Source organism: Phytophthora infestans, genomic scaffold (assembly GCF_000142945.1).
Source record: "Phytophthora infestans T30-4 supercont1.9 genomic scaffold, whole genome shotgun sequence".
NCBI lineage: Eukaryota > Oomycota > Peronosporomycetes > Peronosporales > Peronosporaceae > Phytophthora > Phytophthora infestans.
This window is the reverse complement of record NW_003303750.1, coordinates 1,560,373-1,575,067: the sequence shown is the minus strand read 5'-3', so window position 1 is coordinate 1,575,067 and position 14,695 is coordinate 1,560,373.

Genomic DNA, 14,695 nt, shown 5'->3' with positions numbered 1-14,695 from the left:
TAGCGTCATAATAGACAGTTTTAGAGCATTTTCGGAACTGTGTGAGCCCCGTGAGGGGCTGGGTCGTTCTCGGACACCCTGCGCATACTACTGACATGACCGGAAGGGCTGGACGGTATCGAACAGACCTGGGCAACCACTCAACAGGGATGAGGCAACAGCTTTGACGTACCCAAGAGGCAACAGCGCGATGCGGCGTCTGAATGACCATGTACAGCTGCTTGGTCCACAGCCGTGCAAGGTAATTTGGACCCGTCGGACCGTGAGCTGAGAGCTGTAACACGTCGGCCAAGGGGAGGGCCTAAGCAAAAGCTGACTGGACCAACAAGCCGCCTGGAGTGACGATACCCCTAAGTTGTTTGTAATCCGAGGAGCCGGGATGGAAATGACAGTGGTGTGTTCTATTCACAGAGGGCTTCTGGATTAGTACTGGAAAGGAAAGTTCGGGGCTTTATTCGAATACCACGTTGCTTAAGCTACCGTGTCCATGTTCTGGTGCTTATATTCATGAAGTAGCTGTATCATAGTTTCCAGTGCACTTAGACTTTCGAGTCTAACTGTCAATGTGATTTGTTCTATCTAAATCAGGCGACAGTCCAGTTCAAGATACGAGGACATGGCAAGAGCCCCGAGGAAAAGAAAAATGTTTCCTAGCAACTGTGTAGCGGGATTTGGTGTACAATTAACTCGACTAAATGTGTACAATGACTAGAATTACCCGAGAGGAACTAGATGAGCGTGTACAACGAGCTCGGCAGGAGAACGCTTCACCCACGCAACTGGAACCGAGGAAAGATAGGCAGCTACGTAAACAAAGACTTCGTAAAGCAGAGGTGCGCTATCGCAAGGCAATCCAAGAGTTGGAGCAGCTCGACTTAGGTGAAGCATCAGCACCAACTGAATCCGAGCAGATGAGAGTATCTGCTCCGGCGGTAGAGCGTGAGGAGAAGACAGAAGACGATGATCCTGCGGAGCATCGACGACGATTCGAGGAGGAGACGCGTCGCGAGGGGCTACACGATACCCACGAATTTCAGATTGGAATGTCCGGACCTCCGGTCAACGATGGCGCAGCAGCTGCACGTGCGCGTGATACAGAAAGAGCCCGCGTCAGGCGAGCTGCTATGACCAGCTCACAAAAACAACGGGCACGAGAGAAAGACGCGGAGAGGAAGCGCATACGCAGAGCTAACAGATCCGAATCCCAGTTATTCGAGACCGCGACCGAAATGCCGAACAAGCGAGGGTGCGACGGGGTAGACTGGAGCCAGAAGACCTCTCGGGTCATCGAGCATTTAGCCGCGACGCGCAAGCCAACCACAGAGCCACAAGACCAGAGGAGGCCAGTCATAATGCAAGGATTCGCGATGCAGTGGAGCACGAAGTTCGCCGGGAAGGCATGTCAGATGAGCAGCGTCAAGCAGAGCGTGAGCGAAACGCAGCCGCGCACAGAGAGCGAAAGGAAGCCATGACGGATTAACAAAGGGAGCATCGCAAAGAACAAGAGCGGTTTCGCAGGCGGTCTCGGCAGTATAAGAAGGGCCTCGCCTACCACGAACATTTTTACCCTTCCAGTGTCTCCGGGGGCCGCCACTACTTTACGCGTTACACGGACGACAACGGGGAGAACGAGCGAATTTGTCACTACTGCAACGCTTGGAAGTTTCCGCAAGAGACAGATGGATGCTGCTGTCGCAACGGACTGGTGTTCGTTCCATCTTCGCGAACAGCACCTGATGCGCTTCTGACACTTTTCGAAAACCCAACCTTCATGCGGTCAATCCGGGCTTACAACAACGTATTCGCGTTTACGTCCATGGGAGCTTCGCGGTCTCGGCCTCTCAACGTCGACGAAAGCGTGACATGGAAAGGTGTCTACAACTTCCGTGTACAAGGGTCAGTGTGCCACCGTATGGGATCGTTACTACCTCCAACATTCGGCCGCTCCATGTATGCCCAAGTTTACTTTAACGATCCAGATATGGATGCACGTGTGCGAAGCCGTATGAACATGACGCAAGGCCTCGATCGGGCCGTCATGGAAACAATTGACCAGATGATGGTGGCGCACAACCCTTATACACAAGAATTTATCAACGCGCGTAGATTTTTGATAGATCGTGGTTGGGATGCGTATGCAGCAGCCATCAGGGAGCACGAACGACGCCGCTCGGAAGGGGAAGACGTTGATGACCATGACTTGTCGTTAGCCTCAAGTAATTTTCTTCCGGAGAGGGATCATCTTAAGCTGCGTCTGCACGTGACACGGAATGCGAATCCGGGTACGCATAACATTCCAACGGCATCGGAGGTGGCAGCCGTTGTGATCGATACAAACGCGGCTGAACAACGGGATGTAATCCTACACACGACAGGAGGAGGTTTCAAGCGCATCTTTGAGACGAGCGCTATCTACGACCCGCTGCAGTACCCTCTACTCTTTCCGTACGGGGAGAATGGTTGGACTTACGATATCCCGTACGTTGGTAATCCCGTCGATCGCCACGGTGACCCTCTAACCATGTCCGTTCGGGAATATGAGGCGTATCTGCTTTACGACCGGACGGTTAGTAATTCCCTTATCCTGCGCGGTGGGCGACTGACGCAGCAATACTGCGTTGACCAATGGGCCAAATGCGAACAAGAGCGCCTGCGCTTCATCAAGAAGAACCAGCTCCAGTATCGATTGGAAACCCTCCAGGGACTCACGGAGTCTGTTGAAATCCACAGAATAGCAGCGGACGACGAGGCGGCCATACGTAGGACTCGGCGTGGGAATAACACGGAGCAGGAGTCAGCGGAGCCAGATGCGGGTGAGGTTGGCCGCAAGATCATCATACCTCCGAAGTTTACAGGTGGCCCCCGCTACATGTACCAACGCTTCTTGGATGCCATGGCTTTCGTCCGTGAAACAGGAGCCCCGAACCTGTTCATTACGATGACATGCAACCCAAACTGGCCTGAGATCAAGGAAAACTTACGCTGTGGAGAGAAAGCACCCGACCGACCGGACATCGTGGCTCGCGTGTTCATAAAGAAACTAAAAGCTCTTAACAAGGATCTCGATGAGGGTGTGCTGGGGATTCAAGCCGCTCGAGTCCATGAAGTGGAATATCAGAAGCGTGGTCTTCCCCACGCCCACATACTCCTAATCCTGCGTCCGGAGGACAAGCCCACTACCAAGGAAGACGTCGATAAGCTGATGTCCTCGGAGCTCCCGGATAAAGAGAAGTACCCCGAGCTGTACGATACGGTGATTTCTAATATGCTGCATGGACCCTGTGGTCAACAGAGCCCAAACTGCCCGTGTATGAAGAACGGAAGGTGTTCCAAGAACTTTCCAAAGGCGCTCGCGGACGAAACGGTGATGACCCCCCACAAATACCCCACGTACAAGCGTGGTCGCCGTCCGGATGGAATTCTGTGCCATAAGGGGAAAGTATCGGACAACGCGACCATCAATCAATGGGTGGTCCCGTACAATCCGTTCCTGTCGCAGAAATTCAACTGCCACATTAACGTCGAGGTTTGTGCCACAAACAAGGCCATCAAGTACATATACAAGTACGTCTACAAGGGCTCGGACATGACGACAATCACGATTGAAGGCGAAGAAATTCGGGCGAACGAAATTCTTCAGTATCTCCTATATTTCTCCGGTAGAAGCTTGCATGCGGCTATTCATGCATCCAACACAAGGATCAACACATTCTGTCGTGACGCTACCTATCCACTTGGAAAGAATGAGCATGGTTGCTTATCGCGACCAAGCGACGACCCCCCAGCTTTACAACTTGATTAACCGCGGGGACAGATCAATGCTGACGGAGTTTTTCAAGCTATGCGCGCGTAACCCAGAAGCTACGGTCAATCTACTGTACAAGGATGTACCGCGGAAGTACAGGTGGACGGAACACAAGACGTGGGAACCGTACAAGAAGTACGTTGCTTCCCTGGGACGCTTGGTACACGTTTCTCCGCAGGACCCGGAACGCTTCTACTTGCGACTTCTCCTGTGTAACCGACGCTCGCGTAAGTCCTTTGCGGATCTTCGAACGGTTGATGGTACGGAACATCCTACATTTCAGCAAGCCGCTTTGGCGCTTGGGTATTTGGAAAATGACGACGAGTGGATACATTGCTTACGCGAAGCCGCCGAGGTCAAGATGCTGTACCAGCTACGCCAACGCTTCGGCATCATTTTGGTTTACTCGATGCCTGGTAATGCCAAAGATCTATGGGATAGGTTCAAGAAGGATATGTCAGAGGATCATGCACGAAGCATTGAGGAAAGAGACGCAGACCTACATAATGTACGCGAAGAGGAGGTGCGTCTTCGAATGGCGGAGTACAAGGCGTTGAAGAATTTGGCTGATTACTTGGTTTCGAACCAAACGTCCCTCGACATGTACGGCCTTCCTCTGCTAGCCGATTGCGACGATGTATCCGCTCAAGTAGACGACCCGGCTTCAGCGTCTGTTGATGTTGTCCAGCAAGAGATTGACGTTTACCCCCTAAACGAACTGGAGCATGTTGCGGAGCAGGCAGACCACTTATACAGCAACCAGAGGGATATTTTTGACCAAGTTATTGCTGCTGTGAGCAGACCGGTTGGAGGGGAGAAGCTTTTCTTTTTGGATGGTCCGGGTGGAACAGAAAAATCGTTTCTACTCGAGCAAATACTCGCTCACGTTCGGATGCAACGTAAGGTTGCCATCGCAGTTGCATCGAGTGGGATTGCAGCCACTCTGTTAACTGGAGGTCATACCGCGCATTCAACGTTCCGGATTCCCCTCAAACTAACAGAGACGTCGACGTGCAGCCTTTCATGGCAGAGCCAAAAAGCCGAATTGATTCGTAGCGCGAGTTTGATCATTTGGGACGAAGCTCCGATGATGAACCGAGCTTGCTTTGAGGCTGTTGACAGGTCGCTTCGGGATATCATGAAGAACGAGCTGGAGCTGTTCGGCGGAAAGGTAATGGTGCTCAGCGGTGATCACCGCCAGATTCTACCTGTACTGAAGGATGCTACGCGTGCGGAGCCGATTTAAGCTTGCTTCAAGTTTTCTCCCCTATGGGAGCATTTGCGTCAAGTGCGGCTGACCGAGAACATGCGTGTCCGCACTGCCCCAGACGCGGCCAGTGCGGCTGAGCTAGCAGAGTTCTCTAAATTTTTACTTGAAATCGGAGAAGGCCGTTATCCAGTCAACCATGAGATCGGTGATGGTGACATATGCCTTCCACGCGACATGTGTAGCATCTTAGAACGACGGGTACAACAAATTACCTCTGATGAAGTCGACGCGGATATGGAGCCTCCCTCAAGTTTCAGGCTACTACCTCCGGCGGACGATGAACACGAGCGAGACTTCGACGAAGTTGAAAAAGACCGACGAGTCCGCAATGTCAACGTCTTGATAGATGCGGTGTACCCGGGCGTTGATACTGATAATTAACCCGATGAATACTTCGTTGAGCGGGCCATACTAGCTCCCACAAATGCAAGTGTTCGGCGTATCAACGACATGGTTGCGGAACGGCTATTGGGTGAAACGAAGGAGTATCTCTCGGTGGACAGCCTCGAAGGGGTCGCGGATGCAAACATGTTTGAGCAGGAGTTCTTGATCTCTCTAAACTTTCCGGTATCTCTCTGCACAGGATTGTTCTGAAGGTTGGAACACCTATCATCATGATTTGAAACCTGAATAGCGACGCAGGACTTTGCAACGGAACGCGGCTTCGGGTTGTGTCACTGCGCGACAGAAGCATCGAGGCCAGCATTATGTCCGGGCCGTTCAAGGGTAAGAAGGTGTTCATTCCTCGGATCGTCTTTTATAGTGAGGACGATGACAAGGAGTTCCCGTTCAAACTCAAGCGTAACCAGTTCCCCGTGGTTCCAGCGTTCGCCATGACTATCAACAAGGCCCAAGGACAATCGATCCACCACGTGGGTATCTACTTGGAATCACCGGTCTTCGCACATGGGCAGCTTTATGTGGCGTTGTCGAGAGTGACTTCGAGGAAGGCGATCAAGATTGTTGTAGATCCAGAGGCCATCGATGAGGACAACAACGTACACACCAACAATATTGTGTACAGGGAGATCTTTGGGACGCGGACTTGGTAGGGCACGTAATACATATAATACCTTTAGCTTTGATTTTAGAATGTTCTTTCATCCGCCGCAGCGCAGCGGAGGCGGACAGCCCACACTACACCAACCAACCATGCCCTAGCGTCCGCGGAGCGGGCTTAGAGCGCTTGTGAACGGTCTTTCGGCGCAATGAGATTGTCTGTATCGACGGAAGCACTCTCAGTTTGTACTACAGGCGATCCTCTCTGTATTGATATCCCCAATGGTAATTCAATCCAAATAAAGTGGTTGAAAGAGCCCCTCAAAGACCGCACACTTACAAACTTTAAATAAACTTACCTGTGTCCTCTAATTAGTGAATAATGCACCAAAAATGACGGATTTGTTTATTCAGAGGTACTCGACTAAAATGCTGTAAGATCGATTGAAGAATAGTAGCAGTAACAGCTCCTGTTTGATCCTTGATTTACCACACAAAGAGGTGGCAAACGTTCAGATCCGTGATGTAAATGCAATAGTAAATATTTTTTTTGTCTTCCAGCCGACCCAATTTGAGTCTAACTGTGGAAACCGGACGGAACGGTTACGACTGTACAGTCAGAGCCTTCAATGGTATGGCTTCGAGCAGGTGTTTGCGATTTAGGATGTTTCTAATCGTTGCCTGTGATAAAGCGCGCTGTAGCTGAATCACGTTTTGAGCCCACAACGAAAGCTGGACCTGTCTCAATGGTAACTTTTCGGCTTTTTGTGGCTGCAGATCTGTGGTCGCTGTTCATTGTTTCGCGACGCGGGTGGGCCTTAGTGGACGAAAGTGTACGCGGTATTGCAGTGCTGGGCGGGAAACTGATAAATGCCACGCCACTTTGCGGTTAACGAACGCCATTGACGGCATCTGGTTAAGTGTACCTTATATTGGGTACAACTGCAAATTATGATTCCTCTAAATAGTATTTCCGAAGCTCGATGCAGAGAGGATCGTCTGTATTAATTGTACGCAAGTAAAAATTGTTCTTAAGGACTGGTTTGTACTAAATACCCGGTTTGTATCTGTGTGATAATACAAGGCGATAGGGTGCCGGCTCTCTGGTCAGTCTCTGTCATTTTTTTCCTGCAATTAAAGTTAAGCTAATCTCTTTGGCAGGCGATAATCACAGAACCTATTCACAGATCGAGCAGCGGTGCATGGCGAGTCGCAAGAATACACTGCTTGTGTGAGACGATGCCGCACAGGGAGGGAGTATATTATTAATAGATATTGAATGAAGCCATGGTATGCTGCGGAGCATGCAGTAGTTTACTGTTTTGATATCCTATTGTGAGTACTGCTCACTTATAATCAATACGTGTTAAATTGTAGCTGGGTACTGTCCAATCGCAAAACCCATATGGAGTCCAATAAGGGCGATCTGTGAATGAGATAGGGAGACGATAATCACGGATTCTGTGATAACAGTATCTGTGACAGAACCCCCGAAAGTTTGGGGGTCCTATCTCCCAATCTCATCTTCTTCACTATTCGATTTTTGTCGCGGCTGACGACATATAAAATTTGTCGTGTCGTGACTTGGCAAGAATTTAATTTTGTTTGTATTCGTACCTTTTGTTCTCTGACAAAACTTGGTGAGATACATGATACAAATTGTAGCGTGTATTGGCGCTTGGACTCCAGCCTCGCTAACGGTTAGAAAAACAATGGTTCTGTTGCTTGTAGCGCTGCAGAAATACTTGTACAGAAGCTGTGGTGGACTCCGGCCGAGGATGTTGAGTTTCATCGAAATCTTGAAATTTTTATCTTGACTTTGAAATTGGCTACTTGATGTCGTCCCTTACACTCTTTTTTGTGCTGTTTCTGTACCGTTGATTAGTCCCGTAATACGGCGTAAACGTAAGTTTTCTGTATTGTCACATGTCTTCTGAACGTCTTGTGCGGTTTACAGTAGAAGAGACCGTCAAGAGATACATGTAGTTCTTGCCATTCCGGTAACTCCAGCGGTGGCGTCCTCATTTTGCCTTTTCGACAGAAGGCTTTACTTCTGTAAACAATGCGTCTGTACTCGATTCTGTCAGCATCAGCTATTTTGTGACCTGTAACGCGGCTACGAGCTCCGATCAGACCAAGCTCTCGAGAATGGAGCCATCACTCCTCGTCCACTCACTCGGTGCAGCACTGAACGTCGATGCCGTCGACAGAAGATTTCTTCGAGAGCGAGAAGAAAGTATGGAAGAGCGAGGATATCATCTGACGCTAAAAGGGGAAGTAAAAGCATTGGCCAAGAGAATCATTGCAGATTTCAACACGGCCGACGACGTGTACAAGAAGTGGAATGAGAACGGCCACTCGTTGAGCAAAATTGGGGACTTGTTGAAAGTGTCGGAGAAGATACAATACGAACCGGTGTACAACGGCTATCTGACCTACCTGAACAGGATAAATAGCTGAAAACACCTCGTCGAAATTGGGTCCGATCTGTGGACTCCTTTGGCGCCGAGAAAGGCTTGCGACTACTATCGAAGTATTGTCGAGGTTCTAGAAATAAAGGCTCGACCGATGATAGTATAGTCACCCACCCGCAACGAAAGCTCTCAATGCTACCTTAGGTAGACTTTTCTTGTCATTTTTGGAAGATTACAAATGTAACGTGCAAGACATTTGTTTTTTAGAGTAAGTGTCATCGAAAACATGACGTATTTAAGGCTAACTCTGTGTGTGCAATAGGCATTGGCTTCGCTGACGAATAGTGGTCAAGAGGAAAGCTGAAACTAGCATCATGATTACCTTATCCAAGGGGTTCGGTCATCGACTATTTGGCCTGGATCATTGATAGTAATCCTGCTAAATTTAAATTTTTGGTCTGTATCTGGTAATATTACCTCTCTGAGGTCTTTTTAAAACACTACTGACCAAATGAAAGAGACCCACCCACTTTTTGTCCTGTAGCTCAATCATTTTCTATCATTTCAAGATGTGGTTTTAGCAGTAGTTCTGAAACACGTAGAGGAAGAGATTCATCGGGTCTACACTTCCGGCCACTCGAAATACATACAAAAAAACTATTTAAATTTAGCATCTGTTGAAAATGATCTGACTGGAGGTTTGGCAGGAGGGCAACGGGGCTTGTAATGAACATTAAGGGCTTTAGTGACTACGAGACTTCGACGGTAAAATGGCTACACTTTGGTGTTCCAGTCACTGTGGGGACTGTTGCTAGGTCATTCCAGTTTAATATATTCAAGAGTAAGAAGTGCGAGTTGTGAGTGGTTGTGACTATGAGGGAGAAGGACAAATCCAGGAGAGACTATGCGGAGTCTGTTGAAGATCAGGTTGGCGCCATGGCAGGAGAAGCAACGCCGGCGTTCGACACAGATCGGAGTATTAGAGGCGGCACGGGACAAGAAGACTTTGCAGGATACCCCAACAGGAATCTGGGACTAGTAGGAGCTCTCGCTCAGCCGCTTTAGGAGAAATCTATTCATTCGTACATTTCAGTCGTTGTGAGCACGTCATCTTGGCAGCGAGTGCACTTCACAAGAGGGTTCTGAGCCCAAACTGCGGAACTTCCAAGTGAGCTTCGGGAAACTGCTCAGATGGCGGAGCGGCTCAAGTACAACAACGACGGTGTTCCCAAGAACTGGGATGGCAAGGACTGGTACACATACAAGTGGGGCATGGAGGCGGTTTTCGGGGAGAAGCAGCTTACGGATATCGTGAGCGGTAAGATTGAGCGCGACAAGCTCAGTACGGAAGAAGGCAAGGCGGATTTCGACCTAAAGCAAAAGTAGATTAGGCGAATGATCGGGACGTCTGTGCCACCGGAGATCCTGCAACAGATAAAGGACATGGCGTCCGGTACAGATATCTGGGCAGCGTTAGTGGATCTGTTTGAAAACAAGACTAATGAGACCGTGAAAGTTCACACAACTAGGCGTTTGGTGAGCGAGCTGTGGGGTATATAGCTAGCACCCGGCGGTGACGCGAATCTACACCTATGCAAGCTGTTCAACATCAAGACTGAGTTGGAAACCTTGAAGTATGATGTTAAGGACATTGACATGGTGGAGATCATGCTGGAGAGCTTACCGCAGCAACATGTGTTTGAAAGTCTGAAGACTGCAGTCCGTTACAGTGCTGACTCTAGTAGCTTCACACCCACTAAGGTACGCGAAATGATTTGGTCGGCGTCAGCACGACAGGCCGAATTCTACCGCGGCCGGAAAAGTGGAGAAGGACGTGGAGGACTACAGAAGAGCAGTGGAAATACTGGGAACAAAAGCGGAGACAAGGGCAAGTCTGATGAATATGCAGACTCTGGATTCAAGAGGATGAGGAAGTGTTTCGTGTGTAGAAGCACTGATCATGTGAAGGTAAATTGTCCAGAGAGAGCGAAGATGAAAGCTGATGCCGAAGCGAAGGAAGGCGAAGAAAAGCGGAAAGCACGTGGATGTGTGACTATTCTTCAGCCGATTCCTGACACACCGAATTCGAAATCTGGAGATGAGGATGTCGGGATGGTAACGGGTGCCATTGGAACTTTGGAAATTGGTGAGGTGAATCACAATGAAGTTCCTGGGCAGCTCGTGAGTGGGGAGCCGGACATGAATAGCGGCTGGTGGTTCTTTGACACTGCAGCGAACGCTCATGTGACTGGCAACTCTGCTGACTTTAAGGCATTTACTGAGGACACAAGCAATTCGCAGAGTGTGCATGGTGTAACTACAGACTTCGCGGCGCGCGTCGTTGGTGTAGGCACTGTTGCTTTAGAGTTGGAGGTGAATGGGGTTCAGACCACGTTGGTGTTGAACGATGTGTTGTACGTGCCCGGTGCGAAGTTCGGACTCATTTCACCAGGTCGAGCTGTTGAACAAGGACTGAACTTTGAGCATGACGACAATACTCACAACTTCAACATACTGGATGAGGGTATCATAGTGGCTGTTGCCAAACCAGTGGAGGCGACATGGGGATTTTACGCCTCACACTCAAATGAAGGAAGACCACATCACAAGGACATTGCAAACCTGACTACTGTTGATGGTATTACATCGCTGGAAATGTGGCACAAATGTTCAGCGCATACGTGTCCACAGTACCTGAAGAGCATGATGGACAAAGGGCTAGTGCGAGGGATGATGCTAACGCAACGGCAAAAGGAAAATTGCGATGCGTGTCACCTTGCAAAGCAGAAGAGAAAGTCATACCGGAAGAAACTTGACAGGGGGCTCGAGAAGCCAAATCAAGTGGTGTTTGCAGATCTGTTGATCCCAAGCAAGGAAAACGGAACTCGGTACAAGGCAATGCTGGTGATTTTGGATGGCTATTCTCGTTTTGTGACTGTTCGCATGCTAACAAGCAAGTCAAGCGAGGTAGTGAACGAGCACTTGAAGCAATACATTCTCTGGGCAGAGAGACAGGCAGGACAAACTCGCACTAGTAATGAGCGGGAAACCTTTAAGGTGTGCCAAGTATTGACAGACAAGGGCGGGGAGTTCGTTAACGCGGAAATTGACGGATGGTACGCTGCGCGAGGCATCTAACACGTCAAAGTTGATCCAAAGTGTTCTCAACTGAACCTGTGCGAGCGCATGCATCAGTCGTAGGTCGGCATGACTAAGTCGATGATGATCCAAGCAGGATTTCCACGCAGTGTGTGGCCAGAGGCCATGAACAACGCCGTTTACGTAAAAAAAATGTTGAAGATCAGGTTGGCGCCATGGCAGGAGAAGCAACGCCGGCGTTCGACACAGATCGGAGTATTAGAGGCGGCACGGGACAAGAAGACTTTGCAGGATACTCCAACAGGAATCTGGGACTAGTAGGAGCTCTCGCTCAGCCGCTTAGGGAGAAATCTATTCATTCGTACATTTCAGTCGTTGTGAGCACGTCATCTTGGCAGCGAGTGCACTTCACAAGAGGGTTCTGAGCCCAAACTGCGGAACTTCCAAATGAGCTTCGGGAAACTGCTCAAGATGGCGAGCGGCTCAAGTACGACAACGACGGTGTTCCCAAGAACTGGGATGGCAAGGACTGGTACACGTACAAGTGGGACATGGAGGCGGTTTTCGGGGAGAAGCAGCTTACGGATATCGTGAGCGGTAAGATTGAGCGCGACAAGCTCAGTACGGAAGAAGGCAAGGCGGATTTCGACCTAAAGCAAAAGTAGATTAGGCGAATGATCGGGACGTCTGTGCCACCGGAGATCCTGCAACAGATAAAGGACATGGCGTCCGGTACAGATATCTGGGCAGCGTTAGTGGATCTGTTTGAAAACAAGACTAATGAGACCGTGAAAGTTCACACAACTAGGCGTTTGGTGAGCGAGCTGTGGGGCATAAAGCTAGCACCCGGCGGTGACGCGAATCTACACCTATGCAAGCTGTTCAACATCAAGACTGAGTTGGAAACCTTGAAGTATGATGTTAAGGACATTGACATGGTGGAGATCATGCTGGAGAGCTTACCGCAGCAACATGTGTTTGAAAGTCTGAAGACTGCAGTCCGTTACAGTGCTGACTCTAGTAGCTTCACACCCACTAAGGTACGCGAAATGATTTGGTCGGCGTCAGCACGACAGGCCGAATTCTACCGCGGCCCGGAAAAGTGGAGAAGGACGTGGAGGACTACAGAAGAGCAGTGGAAATACTGGGAACAAAAGCGGAGACAAGGGCAAGTCTGATGAATATGCAGACTCTGGATTCAAGAGGATGAGGAAGTGTTTCGTGTGTAGAAGCACTGATCATGTGAAGGTAAATTGTCCAGAGAGAGCGAAGATGAAAGCTGATGCCGAAGCGAAGGAAGGCGAAGAAAAGCGGAAAGCACGTGGATGTGTGACTATTCTTCAGCCGATTCCTGACACACCGAATTCGAAATCTGGAGATGAGGATGTCGGGATGGTAACGGGTGCCATTGGAACTTTGGAAATTGGTGAGGTGAATCACAATGAAGTTCCTGGGCAGGTCGTGAGTGGGGAGCCGGACATGAATAGCGGCTGGTGGTTCTTTGACACTGCAGCGAACGCTCATGTGACTGGCAACTCTGCTGACTTGAAGGCATTTACTGAGGACACAAGCAATTCGCAGAGTGTGCATGGTGTAACTACAGACTTCGCGGCGCGCGTCGTTGGTGTAGGCACTGTTGCTTTAGAGTTGGAGGTGAATGGGGTTCAGACCACGTTGGTGTTGAACGATGTGCTGTACGTGCCCGGTGCGAAGTTCGGACTCATTTCACCAGGTCGAGCTGTTGAACAAGGACTGAACTTTGAGCATGACGACAATACTCACAACTTCAACATACTGGATGAGGGTATCATAGTGGCTGTTGCCAAACCAGTGGAGGCGACATGGGGATTTTACGCCTCACACTCAAATGAAGGAAGACCACATCACAAGGACATTGCAAACCTGACTGCTGTTGATGGTATTGCATCGCTGGAAATGTGGCACAAACGTTTAGCGGATACGTGTCCACAGTACCTGAAGAGCATGGTGGACAAAGGGCTAGTGCGAGGGATGATGCTAACGCAGCGGCAAAAGGAAAATTGCGATGCGTGTCACCTTGCAAAGCAGAAGAGAAAGTCATACCGGAAGAAACTTGACAGGGGGCTCGAGAAGCCTAATCAAGTGGTGTTTGCAGATCTGTTGATCCCAAGCAAGGAAAACGGAACTCGGTACAAGGCAATGCTGGTGATTTTGGATGGCTATTCTCGTTTGTGTGACTGTTCGCATGCTAACAAGCAAGTCAAGCGAGGTAGTGAACGAGCACTTGAAGCAATACATTCTCTGGGCAGAGAGACAGGCAGGACAAACTCGCACTAGTAATGAGCGGGAAACCTTTAAGGTGGGCCAAGTATTGACAGACAAGGGCGGGGAGTTCGTTAACGCGGAAATTGACGGATGGTACGCTGCGCGAGGCATCGAACACGTCAAAGTTGATCCAACGTGTTCTCAACTGAACCTGTGCGAGCGCATGCATCAGTTGTTGGTCGGCATGACTAAGTCGATGATGATCCAAGCAGGATTTCCACGCAGTGTGTGGCCAGAGGCCATGAACAACGCCGTTTACGTAAAAAAAATGTTGAAGATCAGGTTGGCGCCATGGCAGGAGAAGCAACGCCGGCGTTCGACACAGATCGGAGTATTAGAGGCGGCACGGGACAAGAAGACTTTGCAGGATACTCCAACAGGAATCTGGGACTAGTAGGAGCTCTCGCTCAGCCGCTTAGGGAGAAATCTATTCATTCGTACATTTCAGTCGTTGTGAGCACGTCATCTTGGCAGCGAGTGCACTTCACAAGAGGGTTCTGAGCCCAAACTGCGGAACTTCCAAGTGAGCTTCGGGAAACTGCTCAAGATGGCGAGCGGCTCAAGTACGACAACGACGGTGTTCCCAAGAACGAGGATGGCAAGGACTGGTACACATACAAGTGGGACATGGAGGTGGTTTTCGGGGAGAAGCAGCTTACGGATATCGTGAGCGGTAAGATTGAGCGCGACAAGCTCAGTACGGAAGAAGGCAAGGCGGATTTCGACCTAAAGCAAAAGTAGATTAGGCGAATGATCGGGACGTCTGTGCCACCGGAGATCCTGCAACAGATAAAGGACATGGCG